Consider the following 14,278-nt stretch of genomic DNA (forward strand, 5'->3'; position numbering starts at 1 on the left):
CATTTGGAGGCTTTATGGAGCCACATGCTCATTGATACTGGAGTAGTTTAAGAGGCAGCGGCCCAGACCTACAAACGTCGAATCACATTCTTTTCGACCCAGAGGATGATTATTCCTCTTGAGAGACATTCCTACTCAGTTTGGAAAAAGACACTGGAGAGGAAAATTCTAGCAGTCAAAAGGATATGTAGAGAAAGAAAAATCTATCCTCTTATCTCCTAACCACCTTCCTAAGGATGACCGAAGTTGCTGGCATCTATCTGTGTTCTTTTATAAGACCTCCTCCTTTATAAACATTTCATCTACTCCTCCCTCTGTGGCCATACCTGTCACACCTTACTCTTTAAGTGAGCACATGTTTAGGAAACCATTCCATGTTAGCATAAAGTATTGTCTACTCTTTGTGTTGACGTTTCTTTTAAAAAATTTTTTAATTAAAAAAATGTGGGGTTGGGGATTTAGCTCAGTGGTAGAGTGCTTGCCTAGCAAGCGCAAGGCCCTGGATTCGGTCCCCGGCTCCGAAAAAAAGAAAAAAAAATGTATGTGTATGGGTTGCTTTACCTGCATGTATGTCTGTATACGGCTTGTGTGCTAGGTACCCTTGGAGGCCAGAAAAATTTTGGAGACCCTAGGAATTGGAATTATAAGACCACTGTGACCTGCCATGTGGGTGCAAAGGATTGAAGCCAGGTCTTCTGGAAGAAAAACCCGCTTTGACACTTCTTACTGTGTTATACTGCTGCAAGATAAGCTGTTTCTGTACATAGGACTGTTATTTGTATTTGTAACTAGTCTTTAAGTTAAACATTTGTTTCTAGGTTTTCCTCTTATAAGAATACAATGAAATCCTTCTAGATACTTTGTTATATGCTCGTATGTTCCTATATACAATTATCTCAACAGTGTAGTTTAAGAGATGGAACTACCTGATCAGAAGACCCGTGCCTACTTTTATTTTTAGACATACCAACAAGTTGCTGCCTCTTTGAGGCAGTGCTCGGTTTTTGTTATTTTTTTTTCTCCCCTAAAGTGTGGCTCGATAAACCTAAGTCAGAGTAGCCCCTACCAAGCTTTTCCAACAGTCGTTTGCCTGTTTCCCTCCCCTACTCCAGCCTAGTTCAGAAGGAGTCATGTGATTTGTGTAAGCCGATCAGAACTGGATGACGGTAGTTTGCTTTCTGCAGTTGTGGTATTTGGTATTTGCCGTTTGCCCAGCACCATTCCTGGAGGACCTCAGCATCGGTTTGTAAACATGGTCGCATGACTTCTACCATCTTTACGTGGAGAAATGAGATGCAGGCTTGAGTTTCAAGCAGGAAGCCAGCCAAATATAGAATCTTGTCTTTTTCCTTTGGTACAGGAACTAGTAAGTGTTCCAAATCCCAAAGCGGAAGAATTTTTTTTTCCTTTGGTCCCGGGTGCAAAAATAGCAGTAGTGTAACACAGACTTAATAAAACCAAGCAGCAAACTGACAAGATAATCTACTTATTAAAACTGTATTTTCTCAGTTCACATTCCTTTGCCTCAGTGTACTGACACTGATGTTATTTGTGGTCAGTACGGATAGAATATGGTTTCTGAAATTTTAATGTGGTAATATTTACTTATTTCTATATCTTGTTTAAAATGTATTATTTATCCCATGTGAAGTCTGTTTTATTCTTTCTTTTCTTTGTTACTTTTGGATGATTTTATTGTCCAATAAAATCCTTTACCCCTCAAGAGGGCCTACTGAATCAGGATTATTTTAGTGACGAAGTTGAACTAATTTGCAATACTACCACTGTTTTCTGCCATTCCAGCATTACTGTCACAGACAAAGCCTAGTCTTTATTGTTATTTATTAAAACTGTATATATGTATAGGAGCTAGAAAGGTGGCTCAGTGGTTAAGAGCTCTGAGGGCTCTTGCAGAAGACTGGAGTTTGTATTTAGCACCCAAATAAGTTGACTCACAACCACCTATGTGACTGCAGTTCCAGGGACTTTGACATCTCTGTCTTCCAAGGGTGCCTGCAGTGATGTCCACACATGCAATTAATAAGAATAAAATGGTAAGGAAAGGAAATATCATAGCCATTAAGAGTGAGCACTGCTCTTGCAGAGAACAGAATTCGGTTATCAGTATCTGCATCCAGCAGTTCTCCTTGCCTGGAACTCAGCTCCAGGTGATCGGTGACCTGTCTTCTGTTGGGCAGACATGCGCACATGCACACAATATTTTTAAAATTAAATAAACACAAGGTGGATGACTTAAGAAATGACACTTCCACGTGTCCTCTAACATCTATATGCACAGCCATATGTGTAGTTTTATACTTCCACACATATATGTACACAAAGAAAAGACTCCATTCCTTGTCCCCCCCCTGTGGGCAAACAAGTCAGGTTATCATTCGCTTGTTATCTTGTGATAGTGTTGTTGATGACTTGTGTATTAGTCAGAGATCTCTAGAGGAACAGAACTTACAGAATGAATCTCTCTGTGTTCACACACACACACACACACATACACACACACACAGAGAGGGGAGTGAGGAGAGAGGGGGGGATTTATTAGAATGGCTTATAGGCAGTGGTCCAGCCAGCCCAACAATGGCTGTCTACCAACAGAAGGTCCAAGAGTCCGGTAGTTGTTCTGTCTATGAGGCTGGATGTCTCAGCTTGGCTTAAGTATGTGCCAGAATTCCAAAGAAGTAAGGCTCTAATGCCAGTGAAGGAGTGGACTTGCCATTGGGAGCGAGAGCAGCAGGCAGAGTGAAAGCTTCCTTCAAGGTCCTTTATACAGGCTGCCAGCAGAAGGTGTGGCCAGGATTAAAGGTGGATCTCCCTACTTCAAATGATTCCTCACTGGTGCACCCAGCCACCTGGGTTTTAGTTAATTCCAGATGTAGTAAAGTAACAACCAAGAATAGCCACAAACAACTTTCATATATGTACGTATGTATACATGTGTATGTGTACATATTTATATATTATATGTTTACATATGTGTATTTTAATGCCAGTTTTTGCAAGTACATAGCAATTTTTGCAAGTACAGTTTTTGGTAGTACATAGCTATAATGCCATACACCTCAGAGGTTGAGGAAAGGATTGAACAAGGCCAGCCTGGACTACAAATAGCTAACTTTTTGCTGCCTGACAAGAATATTAGAAAAAATGTCAAGTAGGGTGGTTATTTTTTCCCTTACTATTTTTTATTATGGTATGTGTATGTATGTGCACCTGCCCTCTGTTTGTACATTGTATTCACATAGGTACTTGAGGTGGCCATGGCCATGAGAGCCTATTAGAGCCTCTATAGCAGCGGTTCTCCACCTTCCTAATGCTGTGACCCTTTAATTCAGTTCCTCATGGTGTGGTGATCCCACCACTACCATAAAAGTATGTTGTTGCTACTTCATAACTGTAATGTTGCTGCTGTTAGGAACTTTGTGTAAATATGTGATGTGCGAGGCCCACAGGTTGAGAGCTGGTGCTGTAGAAGAAGAATTCCTGGCAGTTGTGAGCAGTCTGGTGTGAGTGCTGGGAACTGAGCCTGGTTCTCCCCAAGAGTATAAAGTGCTTTTACCTGTAGAGCCATCTCTCTAGCCCCAAAAGTGTTGTTCTTGATAATCAGTGAGAAAGTAACTGCTTTTAAAGTTACTTTATAGGTATGTGCGCATGAATGCAGGTGCCCACAGAAGCCAGAAAATGGCATCGGGTCCCCTGGAGCTGGAGTTGTGGACAGTTGTGAGCCATCTGATGTAGGTCCTAGGAACTAGGAACCAAGCTCAGGTTCTCTGAAAGAACAGTACAGTCTCTAAACCCTTGAGCCATTCCTCCAGCTCTGAAAGTAACTGCTTCTTTTTTTTTTCTTAGAAAGGACAGGCAAGCTGGGTGATATCCATGGAGGCCTCCCCTTTTCAGAGAAGAAGAGGAGAGGGGTGTATGGGTGGAGAGAGGTGAGATAACAGGGAGGGACTGGGAGGAGAAGAGAGAAGGAAAGCTGTGGTAGAAAAATGAAGTAAATAGACAATTGAAAAAAGAAAGAACAGCCAAGACTACACACTGAAACCCTGTCTCAAAAAAAAAAAAAAAAAAAAAAAAAGGTAGGAGGTGTTGATTGTTATGTACTTATTAGCTATTAGTATATGTTACTTGGGGAAAAAAAGTCTCTTCAGTCTTTGTCCATTTTCAGAAACATGGTTTCTTTTATTATTGAGCCTGTTCTTTTGTGTTCTCTTATTAGGTATATGATTTGCAAGGACCTTTCTCACTGATGAAGGTTGTTGTGGATATAATTTATTGGATATATAGGTCTATCCGCAGAGTTGCAAGGCCAGACACTTACCTCTGCTTAGTTTGCTGAGACCTGTGGAACCGTTTTCCAGGTCCGTGTGTCTGACACTCCACGCGCTGCCTGAGAATGTCTGCCTCTCCACACCTCTGTCAGTGCTTACCGTCTACCTTTCAGCTCTAGCCACCTTCGTGGGTATGGAGTAGTTTTGATTTGTGGTCTGATTTACAGGCTGAGAATGTCATTGTGATTCTGTTCCATCTTTTAAAGAAATTCTCATCATTTCACCCTTGAGGAACTTGTAAACAGGATTTTATAATCTGATAAAAAAAAAGTCTTAAATCTGTTTCTTTAAAATAAAGTTTCTGTGTGATGATCTAATGAAATGAAAGACCTGTGCATTAATTATCGGTACCAGTTAAAACTACTTAAGGGACTTTGGAATGAGGGGTTAGACTGACAACCTTAAGATAAACCATACCAGCTATAAATTTGGCACAACTAAATCCTTACTTCTGTGCACATGACGTCATTCGTGAGTATTCTTGTTTCCTCCTCCACAAATTAAATAAAAACTAAGTTTCGAGGTATAACAGTTTGTAGAGTGTTATTAATTATGATGTGGGAAATTCTATAGAGCATAACAAGCCCAGTGACTTTAGATGGGTGTCAGGAGAAAAGGAGAGACGCATCTCCATGCTTAAAAGATTCGACACCAGCTAAGTGGAGTGTATACACTTTATTTGTATCCACACCACTGTAAAAAGGTGTTTTGAGGCCATTGGGAATAACTTGTATAGCCTTCAAATATTAAGTGATTTTTAAGGGATTTTAATTACTTTTACATATGATAATAGTATTTCTGTCTTAGAGCTGAGAGATGAAGTCTTAGGAATGAAGCAATGTGTTTGGAAGTCACTTTAAAATCTTCAGTTGTCTAAAGGGTTGTAGATGAACAAAGAATTGCCATGTGTTGGTAATTATTAAAACCGAATAATAGGCATGCAAGGTTTGTTCTGTGTGTTTGTTCCTGTAGGTGCATGTGCATGTGCACACATCTGTGGAGGCTAGTCATCGGCTTGGGTGGTGTTCCTCAGGTGTCAGACGCCTGTTTATAGTAATTTTTTATTTTGCATTTACTTATTTTATGTGTGCACACTCATGTGCCATGCATGTGGGTGGAGGTGAGAGGACAACTTGAGGGAGTTGGCTCTTCTTCCACCACGTGAGTCCTGAGGATCCAGCTCAGTCAGGCTTGGCAGCAAGCACTTCTACCTGGTACGCTGTCTCACCGCTGCCCACCTTGTTAACTGTAAAAGATTTTATCTTATATTTGGGATTACAGTATATATACCCCATGCCCAAGTGTGCGTGTGTGTGTGTGTGTGTGTGTGTGTGTGTGTCTGTGTGTGTGTGTGTGTGTGTGTGTCTGTGTGTGTGTGTGTGTGTGTGTGTCTGTGTGTGTCTGTGTGTGTCTGTGTGTCTGTGTGTGTCTGTGTGTGTGTGTGTCTGTGTGTGTCTGTGTGTGTCTGTGTGGGGGTTTATGTACATGTTGGGTACAGGTACCTAACGAGGCCAGAAGAGGGCATTGGCTCCCCCTGGAAGTAGAGTTATAGGTCATTGTGAGCCAACTGATGTTGCTACTGCAAACTGATCTTGGATCGTCTGCAAGAGTAATCTGTAGCCTTAACCGCTGAGCCGTTTCCACACACCCCCAACGCACGCACACATTCACACACACACACACACACACACACACACACACACACACACACACACACACCTTGTTCTTTTTTCTCTACATTTTTTGAGACAGTATCCTTCACTGGCTTGACCTCACAGTGTAGACTAGTCAGGGTAGCCAGTGAACCCCAGGGATTTTCCCGTCTCCATCTCCCATTGCTGGGATTGTAAATGCACACACACACCACCTGCCTACTTTTTTAATGGTCTCTGGAAATTAAACTGAGTCTTGCCTGGCAGGTACTGGCAGACAGTAGTCCAAATGAAGAGTTTTAATACATTTCAAACCCGTTTGGTAACAAGTGACATCTTCTAACTAGTTGTTAAGAATGAGTGCATCAGAGAAGATGGGCATTTACTAGACCAATTAATTTATTTTTGTGGTTCTGGGGTTCTGTTATTTTTTAGGGCAGGGAGAATATGAGATGGGGTTTAGGTATGTAGTCCAGGCTGGTCTGGACCTTACAGTTTTCCCACCCCAGTCTCCCGAGTGCTTAGATTTCGTGTATGAATCACCGTACCCAAATGTGTGTGGGGAGGGGTGGTGTGGGTGTTCAGAGCCAACAATGGGTGTCTTCTGCACTCTAAACCAGGTTTCACTGGTCTCACAGTAAACCTGGAGTTCACAAATTCAGCCAGGCTAGCCAGCTAGTGAGCTGCAAGCATCATCCACCTGCCTGCCTTCTCGGTGCTGGAATTACAGACTCATGACACTGAGCCCAACTTTTTACGTGGGCACTGGGGATGCAGATGCAGGTCCTTACACTTATGTGTTCTAGGACAAGCACTTTACTCACCGTGCCACTTCCTCACCCCTGTATCCAGCTTGTTTGGAGCTTCTGTTACTGAATGGTTGGAACTGTCACAGCACAGAGCTCCCTCGCTTTGGAACCATGCTTACATTGCCCACCACAACCAAACATTGACTTGAAATCAGACCTCTGCACTGCTTTGTTATGGAATACTAGGATGAGCTTTAAAAGGATGGCACTGTAGTTTAGCAGGAGAGTGCTTGTATACCCAAGGTCTTGGGTTCATTACCAACATGGAAAGGAGGGGAAAGGGGAAGGTTTTTTCTCACATCAAACAACCTCACGGAGTAAACTCCTTCCTTTACATGGGTTCTGGAGTTGAACTCAGGGCATTGGGCTTGCATAGCAAACACTTTACAGCCTGGAGGCTCACATGAAAAATATATTTAACCATTTTTTTAAATTTTATGTGGATGAATATTTTGGCTGCATGTATGCTCGAGGCCAGAATAGGGTGTCAGGTCCTCAGGGCATCAGATCCCCTGGGGCTAGCAGTTATATTTGGAACTGATTTAGTGTGAAGGCGTAGCAGTGCAGTTGGGACACATGGACAAGTATTACTAAGTGGAAAAAGTGTTGATAGTTCCAGATTTAATAGTTTCGAGTGGTGGTTCTTTAATCCCAACAATTGGGAAGCAGGTGGAACTCAGTCAATTTGAGGCCAGCCTGATCTACAGAGCAAATTCCAGGACAGCCAGGGCTACACAGAGAAACTGCCTCAAAAAAACAAAACAAAAACAAGCAAACAAACAAAAAAGATCCAGGTTTGGGATTTGGAAGAGGATTATTGGTGAGTGGAGCTTCTCTGTAAAGGAAGAAATTGAAATCCAGCTGTTAGGAACTGTGCCTGTGGTTTCCAAACATGGACTGACTGGCTAATAAATCAGTAAAGAGAATGCTTTTCAAGAACTGTTGCTAGAGTGATGGGACAGCCTTAGGACTTCTGGTGTCCGAGGGACCAGGTCTTTCTACCTGGATGCCTCTGTTCCCCTCCTTTTTGTATCTCCAGTGACGCACATGTTTTTCCCATTCGGCAAGGAGTGAGACCTGTCAGTAACTTGGTGCCCATGCCTGTGCTGTGGCTGCCCTTCAGTGTTCCCTCCTCTTGACTGAGCCTTCTCAATTTGTAGCAAGGCCTGAGTTCACAGTGGCTTCAGCTAGAGCTTCTCTTTCCCGAGTCTGGGTCTTCCAAGTCATCAAAATGGCAAGTCGGAAAGCCTCAGAGCTGAGAAGTAGCAGCAGCCCGGGAGGTTGTCTGTGGCCTGAGATCTTGCTTCTAGTCTGTGGATTCAAGAAGATACATTGATTTCTGTAAGGAGCACTCCGTGCTACAGAGGTGCTGCTGGCAGTAGTTGTCACAAGTGAGTGACTAAGGTGAGTAGGACATTCAAAACAAAAGGAACACATGGGTTCGGTACTGTTTTTTACAGATTTTTACATTTTCAAATTCTATACATGTTTAAGTAATTAATACTTAAAGTAATAAAATATGTAGAGAATTGTAGTAGAAGATGATTCTCTTTCCCCCAGTCTCCAGCTTCCCCTTTGCTAAAGCTTCCTTAGGAGTCTGGGGAGAAAGCTCAGTCAGCAAGGCCCTTGCTAGACCAGCATCAGGACCTTACTTCAGTCCTCCTGGTCCTTCCAGGTGGAAGAGCCAGGCTTGGTGGCACTCGAGCCTGGCATGAGGGGGGCAGAGACAGGTGGGCCCACTGCCCTGCAGTTTGCTTACCCTTGTTCATGCCTAGTCTTCAGAGGGAACTTGTTCATGCTTTGAGGGAGTTCTTGTGGATCGGGTAGCAGTTAGAGCAGCTGGATCTGTGTGAGCTGGATGCTGGGAGGGGCTTTTGTGTATAGAAGGACTGTAAATTAACTTAGTAAAGTGGCAATAAAATCATTTTGCCACTAAAATTTTGTTGTTTTGTTTTAGTCTTATTTAATTGTAGGCAGAAACTTTGTATAGAAACAGGAAACTTTTATTCTTCTTTTTGTATTTTGTCTTTCTTCACTCTTTTAAATAAATGTTAAAATTCACAGGTGAAATTCTTCCAGCCCCCTTAGTCACTGGACTGAACTTCCCAAGTTGTTTAAAATACAGTCATTTGTTTATACATTCGAGCTCTTCAAGCGCAGCTAGTACTTGTCCTGCTAGAGTGAACCACCCTCAGTCTCCATAAGAGTTGAGCAATCTGTGACTGTAAGGAAGGAGTTAAACCTGCAGAGCAGCAGAGCGGGTCCTGTCAGACCAGTGCTTTCCTTGGTTAGATCTGAACCACCATCACACTGAAACCTAGAAGTGTCAGTGCCATAGCCTTGATAGACCTTGTTTTATCACTCACAGCTTGTCTCCCTGGGTCATAATGTCACTCAGCTTTGGGGGACAAGTTTGCCATCTCCAAGAGTCAAGGTTATTGGATGGAAAAGCCAGATTATGATTACAGCAGTACAGTTGTAGGGGTTCTAAGACTGGGTGGAGAGAGGCTGGACACTCTGCTTCGAGGATGCTTTGCCTCTGAGGTGGCTCTGCTTTTGTAGAGTCCTGAATGTGGCACCCGGTTGTTGTGCTGTGTGCTTGACTGAGCACAGAAACTGCCTTTTTTACCTGTCTGGTTTAACAAAGGGAAATGTAGAAAGGTCCAAGGAGGGAAGAAAGGGAAAGGAATTGGGTGGGTTAGTAAATTAAATCGTCTACAACTGAACAGGCTTCCCCACAAAGTGCATCACCAGCCTCGTGTGTGTTCACCACACACATCCTTGGAAGGACATGGGTATGCCTGTGGCTTCGTGTTGATAAGCAGCAACCTGCTTGTTTTCCCCCATTGAGGTGTTTCCCAGACACCTGCGTCAGTCTCAGGACTGACCTGTTTTCTAATCTCTGTTTTGATGAATGGAACATGGCAGCAGCGACACCAGAATTTAAATGTTGCTGTTGCTATTGGCAATGTGTTGTATCTCTCAGGCGGGCCTGCTTTGGACTATTTCTTATGTCCCTTTGTTCCTCACGTCACTTTGCAGCTAGATATGACCTACACACTATCTCTCTTCCTTCCGTGTTCCAAGTCTTGATAGCATGCTACCTGAAGAGATCATTCTGGCTTCCTGATCTAATCATAGTAATTCATGGTTTAAGTCTAAAGGTCTTTTTTTTTTTTTTATCCAGTTTGGTCTTCATTATTATTTTAAGCAGTTTTAGTTAGGTGTTCTAGTTAGTTTCTGTTGCTGTGATAAAACATTCTGGCCAAAACAAAGTTGGAGAGGAAAGGCTTGATTTAGCTTGCACGTTCACAACATAGCCCATTGCTGAGGGAGGCCAGGAAAGTAACTCAGGCGGGAACCTAGTGGCAGGAAGTGAAGCAGAGGCTGTGGAGGAATGCTCCTTCCTGGCTGGCTTTCCACGGCTTGGCCAGCTTGCTTTCTTGGATCACTTGCCCAGGGATGGCACTACCACAGTGGCTGGTCTCTTCCACGTGAGCCATTAGTCAAGAAACTATCTCACAGACATGGCCACAGGCCAGTCTGATGGAGGCAGTTCCTCAATCAAGGTTCCCTCCAGTTTATGTCAGGTGACAAAAACCAGCACATGAGGTATAATGATAAGCATCAAAATATATGTTAATGTGTGCGGTTGGATGAGGTTTGATATGCTAAACTGTGAGGCTGTCACCACAATGATTGTAAAAGTCATCCACCACCTGCAAAATTGTTCTTCAGTTTTATTTTTTGACTTCTATTTCTATAGTAAGAACGTATAACACGAGGTCTGCCCACCTACGTGTGTAAGTGTATCCTACAGTGTTGCTGACTGCAGGGATTATGCTGTACAGAGCTCTCTACAATCACTTGAGAAAAGATGAATTCTTCCTGGAGAAGAAGCATCTTTCACTGTCCGTTAGCACACTATCTCACATACCCCTTCTAGCATAATACAGAAGCAAGACTGAAAGGGTGACTGTAAATGTCTGCAGATGCAGCGAGTGTTGAAAGGGAATTCCTTTTAATTGTTTTAAGACACTGCACACACGGATTTATGAACAAGGAAACAGTATTGGAGTTGTAGAAGTCTGAGCTCAGCATTGGTCTTGTGTTTCTGTCTCTTTTACATTTTTTTTTTTTTTCAGAGCTGGGGACTGAACCCAGGGCCTTGCACTTGCTAGGCAAGCGCTCTACCACTGAGCTAAATCCCCAACCCCTCTTTTACATTTTATTTATTTTATGCCTAAGAGTATTTTGCTTGCATGGATGTATATGTATCTCACGTGTGCCTGGTTCCCACAGAGCTGAGAAGAGGGCTCGAATCTCCCGGAACTGGAGTTACGGAGGACTGTGAGCCTCTCTGTGGGTGCTGGGAACCAAAGATCTCAGGGAGAGCAAGCAGTGCTAAGCCATCTCTCAAGTACCCTGTGCTTTTTTTGTCAGGTTATTTTATCAGATGGTCTGGTAGTCCACATACTTGTATGATAATCCACACAGCATATCGATTAATGTTGGTCTCGGCCTCAGACTCGAGCTTTCCTGTCTTGGCCTTCTGAGAGCTGGGCTTACAGGCATGTGCCACCTAAGCTCACTTTTCTGTTTGTTTCTTTCTTTTTATATGTGTTTGTTTTATTTTATGTATATGATGATTTATATGTATTTTGCTTTATGCGTTTGACCTGCATGTATGTATGTCTACCATGTGTGTACCTGGAGCCAACAGAAGTCAAAAGAGGGCACCAGATCCTTTGGAACTGTAGTTACTAACTCACCATGTAGGTGCTAGAAACCAAACCCAGGTTCTTTGCCCGAGCAGTGACTGCCCTTACCTCTGCCAAGCCATCTCTTCAGATCCCTAACTTGACTTTTATGATTGTCTTAATGTCAATATTTTGTTAGTTTCTTTCCTTCATATAGTAAATTTCTCTCTTGAGGACAGTGGTATGGGTCTTACTTGTTTTACAGGGTTTCTTTGATTGTTTTTACTTTATCTCAACTCTTCTATGATATTTAGTAAGTATGCATGAGTGGTTTACTCCAATAGAACCATACTGACCCCACCCCCACTCTGGGCACTGTCAGATAAGTGAGCTAGTGTTCTTTTCCTTTTCTTAGGTAAGATTTCTCTCAGTAGCTCAGGCTGGCCTAGCACTCAAGATCTTTGCTGCCTTGGCCTCTGCAGTGCTAGGATTACAGGTATGAGCCATAGCTTGGCTTGAACCAGTCCTCCTAAAGGAATCAGCGTGACCTAACAAGCACGTGACTTCCTGGTCTGTCCAATAGGACAGCTCTTTTGAGAAAGATAACTCTCTGTAGAAAGTTTAAAGTAGTATCCACAGAGTGTGGGTAGATCTTAGCTTGCTACTGAAGGCGACTGTAAAGTTGTCAGCTAACAGTAACCTGGGATGCTGTCTTGGGTTGAGTCCCTGCTCCTTTGGCTCTACTGCTGTGGACCTTTGGTGGCAGGAGAAGCTGCTCGTCTCCTGGCAGCCAGGAAGCAGAGTGAAAGAGAGCGTGAGAGTGTATCTGTCCCAGTGGCTGGCTTCTCTCAGATGGCTCCAAACACCTCTGTGCTGAGTCTCTCCTTGGTTGCTACAATGGCAGTGATCTTGGAAACCCTGTCATAGCTACACCCGAAATTGTGCTTCACTAACTCCCACGTGTCGTGTCTCAGTCTATTCAAATTGATACTCAAGATAAACTGAACCTCTCTCAAATTGCACTGATCTCTTGGTTATATCCTTTGCAGCAAAGACTAAAACTAGAAAACTTGTTACCTCTTACTTGTGCTTTGGGGACCGTTCACTGTTGAGTGCTTAATTGTCATAGTTCTTCAGTCTCTTTCATAGAAGAATAGTTTCTCAGACTTCTTTTCAGTAATTTGACATTTTAAAAGAGATTTAGTTTTATTTTATTTTATTTTTTTGTATGAATGTTCTGCCTATACATGTGCCTGGTACCCTAAGAGGGCAGAAAAAGGTGTCAGATCTCCTGGAACTGGGGTTATAGACAGCTATGAGCCACCATGAAGTTCTGGGAAGAGCAAGCACTTAGAACCACTGAGCTGTCTTTCCAGTCTCTAACTTGACCCTTTTTGGTTTTGTTTGTTTTGAGATAGTTTCTTTGGCTGTCCTGGAACTCACTCTGTAGACCAGATTGGCCTAAACTCAAAGACCCACCTGCCTCTGCCTCCGAGCTGGGATCAAAGGCGTGCGCCGCCACCACCAACTCTCCTTTGGCTACTACCTTTTTTTTTCTTAAGTCTAATATTTTGCAGAATGTTCCTCATCCCGAGTTGGTTTGATGGTCTTTCACCAATAGATTTGAGGCTTATTTTATGTTTGCTTGTGTGTATATGTATGTATGCCTGTGCATGTTTTATGTTTGCTGTGTGTATATGTATGTATGCCTCTGCATGTTTTATGTTTGCTTGTGTGTATATGTATGTGTGCCTGTGCATGTTTTATGTTTGCTTGTGTGTATATGTATGTGTGCCTGTGCATGTTTTATGTTTGCTTGTGTGTATATGTATGTGTGCCTGTGCATGTTTTATGTTTGCTTGTGTGTATGTATGTGTGCCTGTGCATGTTTTATGTTTGCTTGTGTGTATATGTATGTGTGCCTGTGCATGTTTTATGTTTGCTTGTGTGTATATGTATGTGTGCCTGTGCATGTTTTATGTTTGCTTGTGTGTATATGTATGTGTGCCTGTGCATGTTTTATATTTGCTTGTGTGTATATGTATGTGTGCCTGTGCATGTTTTATGTTTGCTTGTGTGTATATGTATGTGTGCCTGTGCATGTTTTATGTTTGCTTGTGTGTATATGTATGTGTGCCTGTGCATGTTTTATGTTTGCTTGTGTGTATATGTATGTGTGCCTGTGCATGTTTTATGTTTGCTGTGTGTATATTATGTGTGCCTGTGCATGTTTGAGTGCAGGTACTCACGGAATCTAGAGAGAGTGTTGGATTTTCCAGGGCTAGACTTAACAGGCATTTGTGAGAATCAAACTCAGGTCCTCTGCAAGAGCAGTGCTTGTTCTTAACTACTGAGCCAACTCTATCCCCTCATGAGATTTAGATTATATATTGTTGGCAGAATGGCACAGACACTGTGTGCTTGTCACTGCACGGTATCAGGAGGCACATGTCCATTGGGCTCAGTTTTATCACGTGGTCAAGATGTTGTCTGGCAAGCCTTTGAAAAGTTAACTGAGAAATATTTCTGTGCTTATTATTTTTTTTTTTTGGTTCTTTTTTCGGAGCTGGGGACCGAACCCAGGGCCTTGCGCTTCCTAGGTAAGCGCTCTACCACTGAGCTAAATCCCCAGCCCCATTTCTGTGCTTATGAATAAGAAAATGATACTTTGTGGGAGTGACACTGAGGTTATGTAAATTGCCTATTTAGTATCCATTGAGGGGTTGTGACGGAATCCACTATTGCTATGGTGGTAACCAGATGGTAAATTA

At 42.8% G+C, this 14,278-nt stretch overlaps 1 protein-coding gene across 8 annotated transcripts in view; it reads left to right on the forward strand.

Moving 5' to 3' along the window:
- The window catches only part of Ptpra (protein tyrosine phosphatase, receptor type, A), a 108,379-nt gene that overhangs the window by 2,425 nt on the left and 91,676 nt on the right, over window positions 1-14,278 (forward strand). For 2 of the 8 annotated variants that reach the window (XM_087649035.1, XM_087649049.1), the window contains exon 2: window positions 4,235-4,477. The gene's annotated coding sequence lies outside the window, so the exon portion shown is untranslated. 8 annotated transcript variants of the gene reach the window in all.

This window comes from Rattus norvegicus, chromosome 3, assembly GCF_021556685.1.
Source record: "Rattus norvegicus strain SHRSP/BbbUtx chromosome 3, alternate assembly SHRSP_T2T, whole genome shotgun sequence".
Lineage (NCBI taxonomy): Eukaryota > Metazoa > Chordata > Mammalia > Rodentia > Muridae > Rattus > Rattus norvegicus.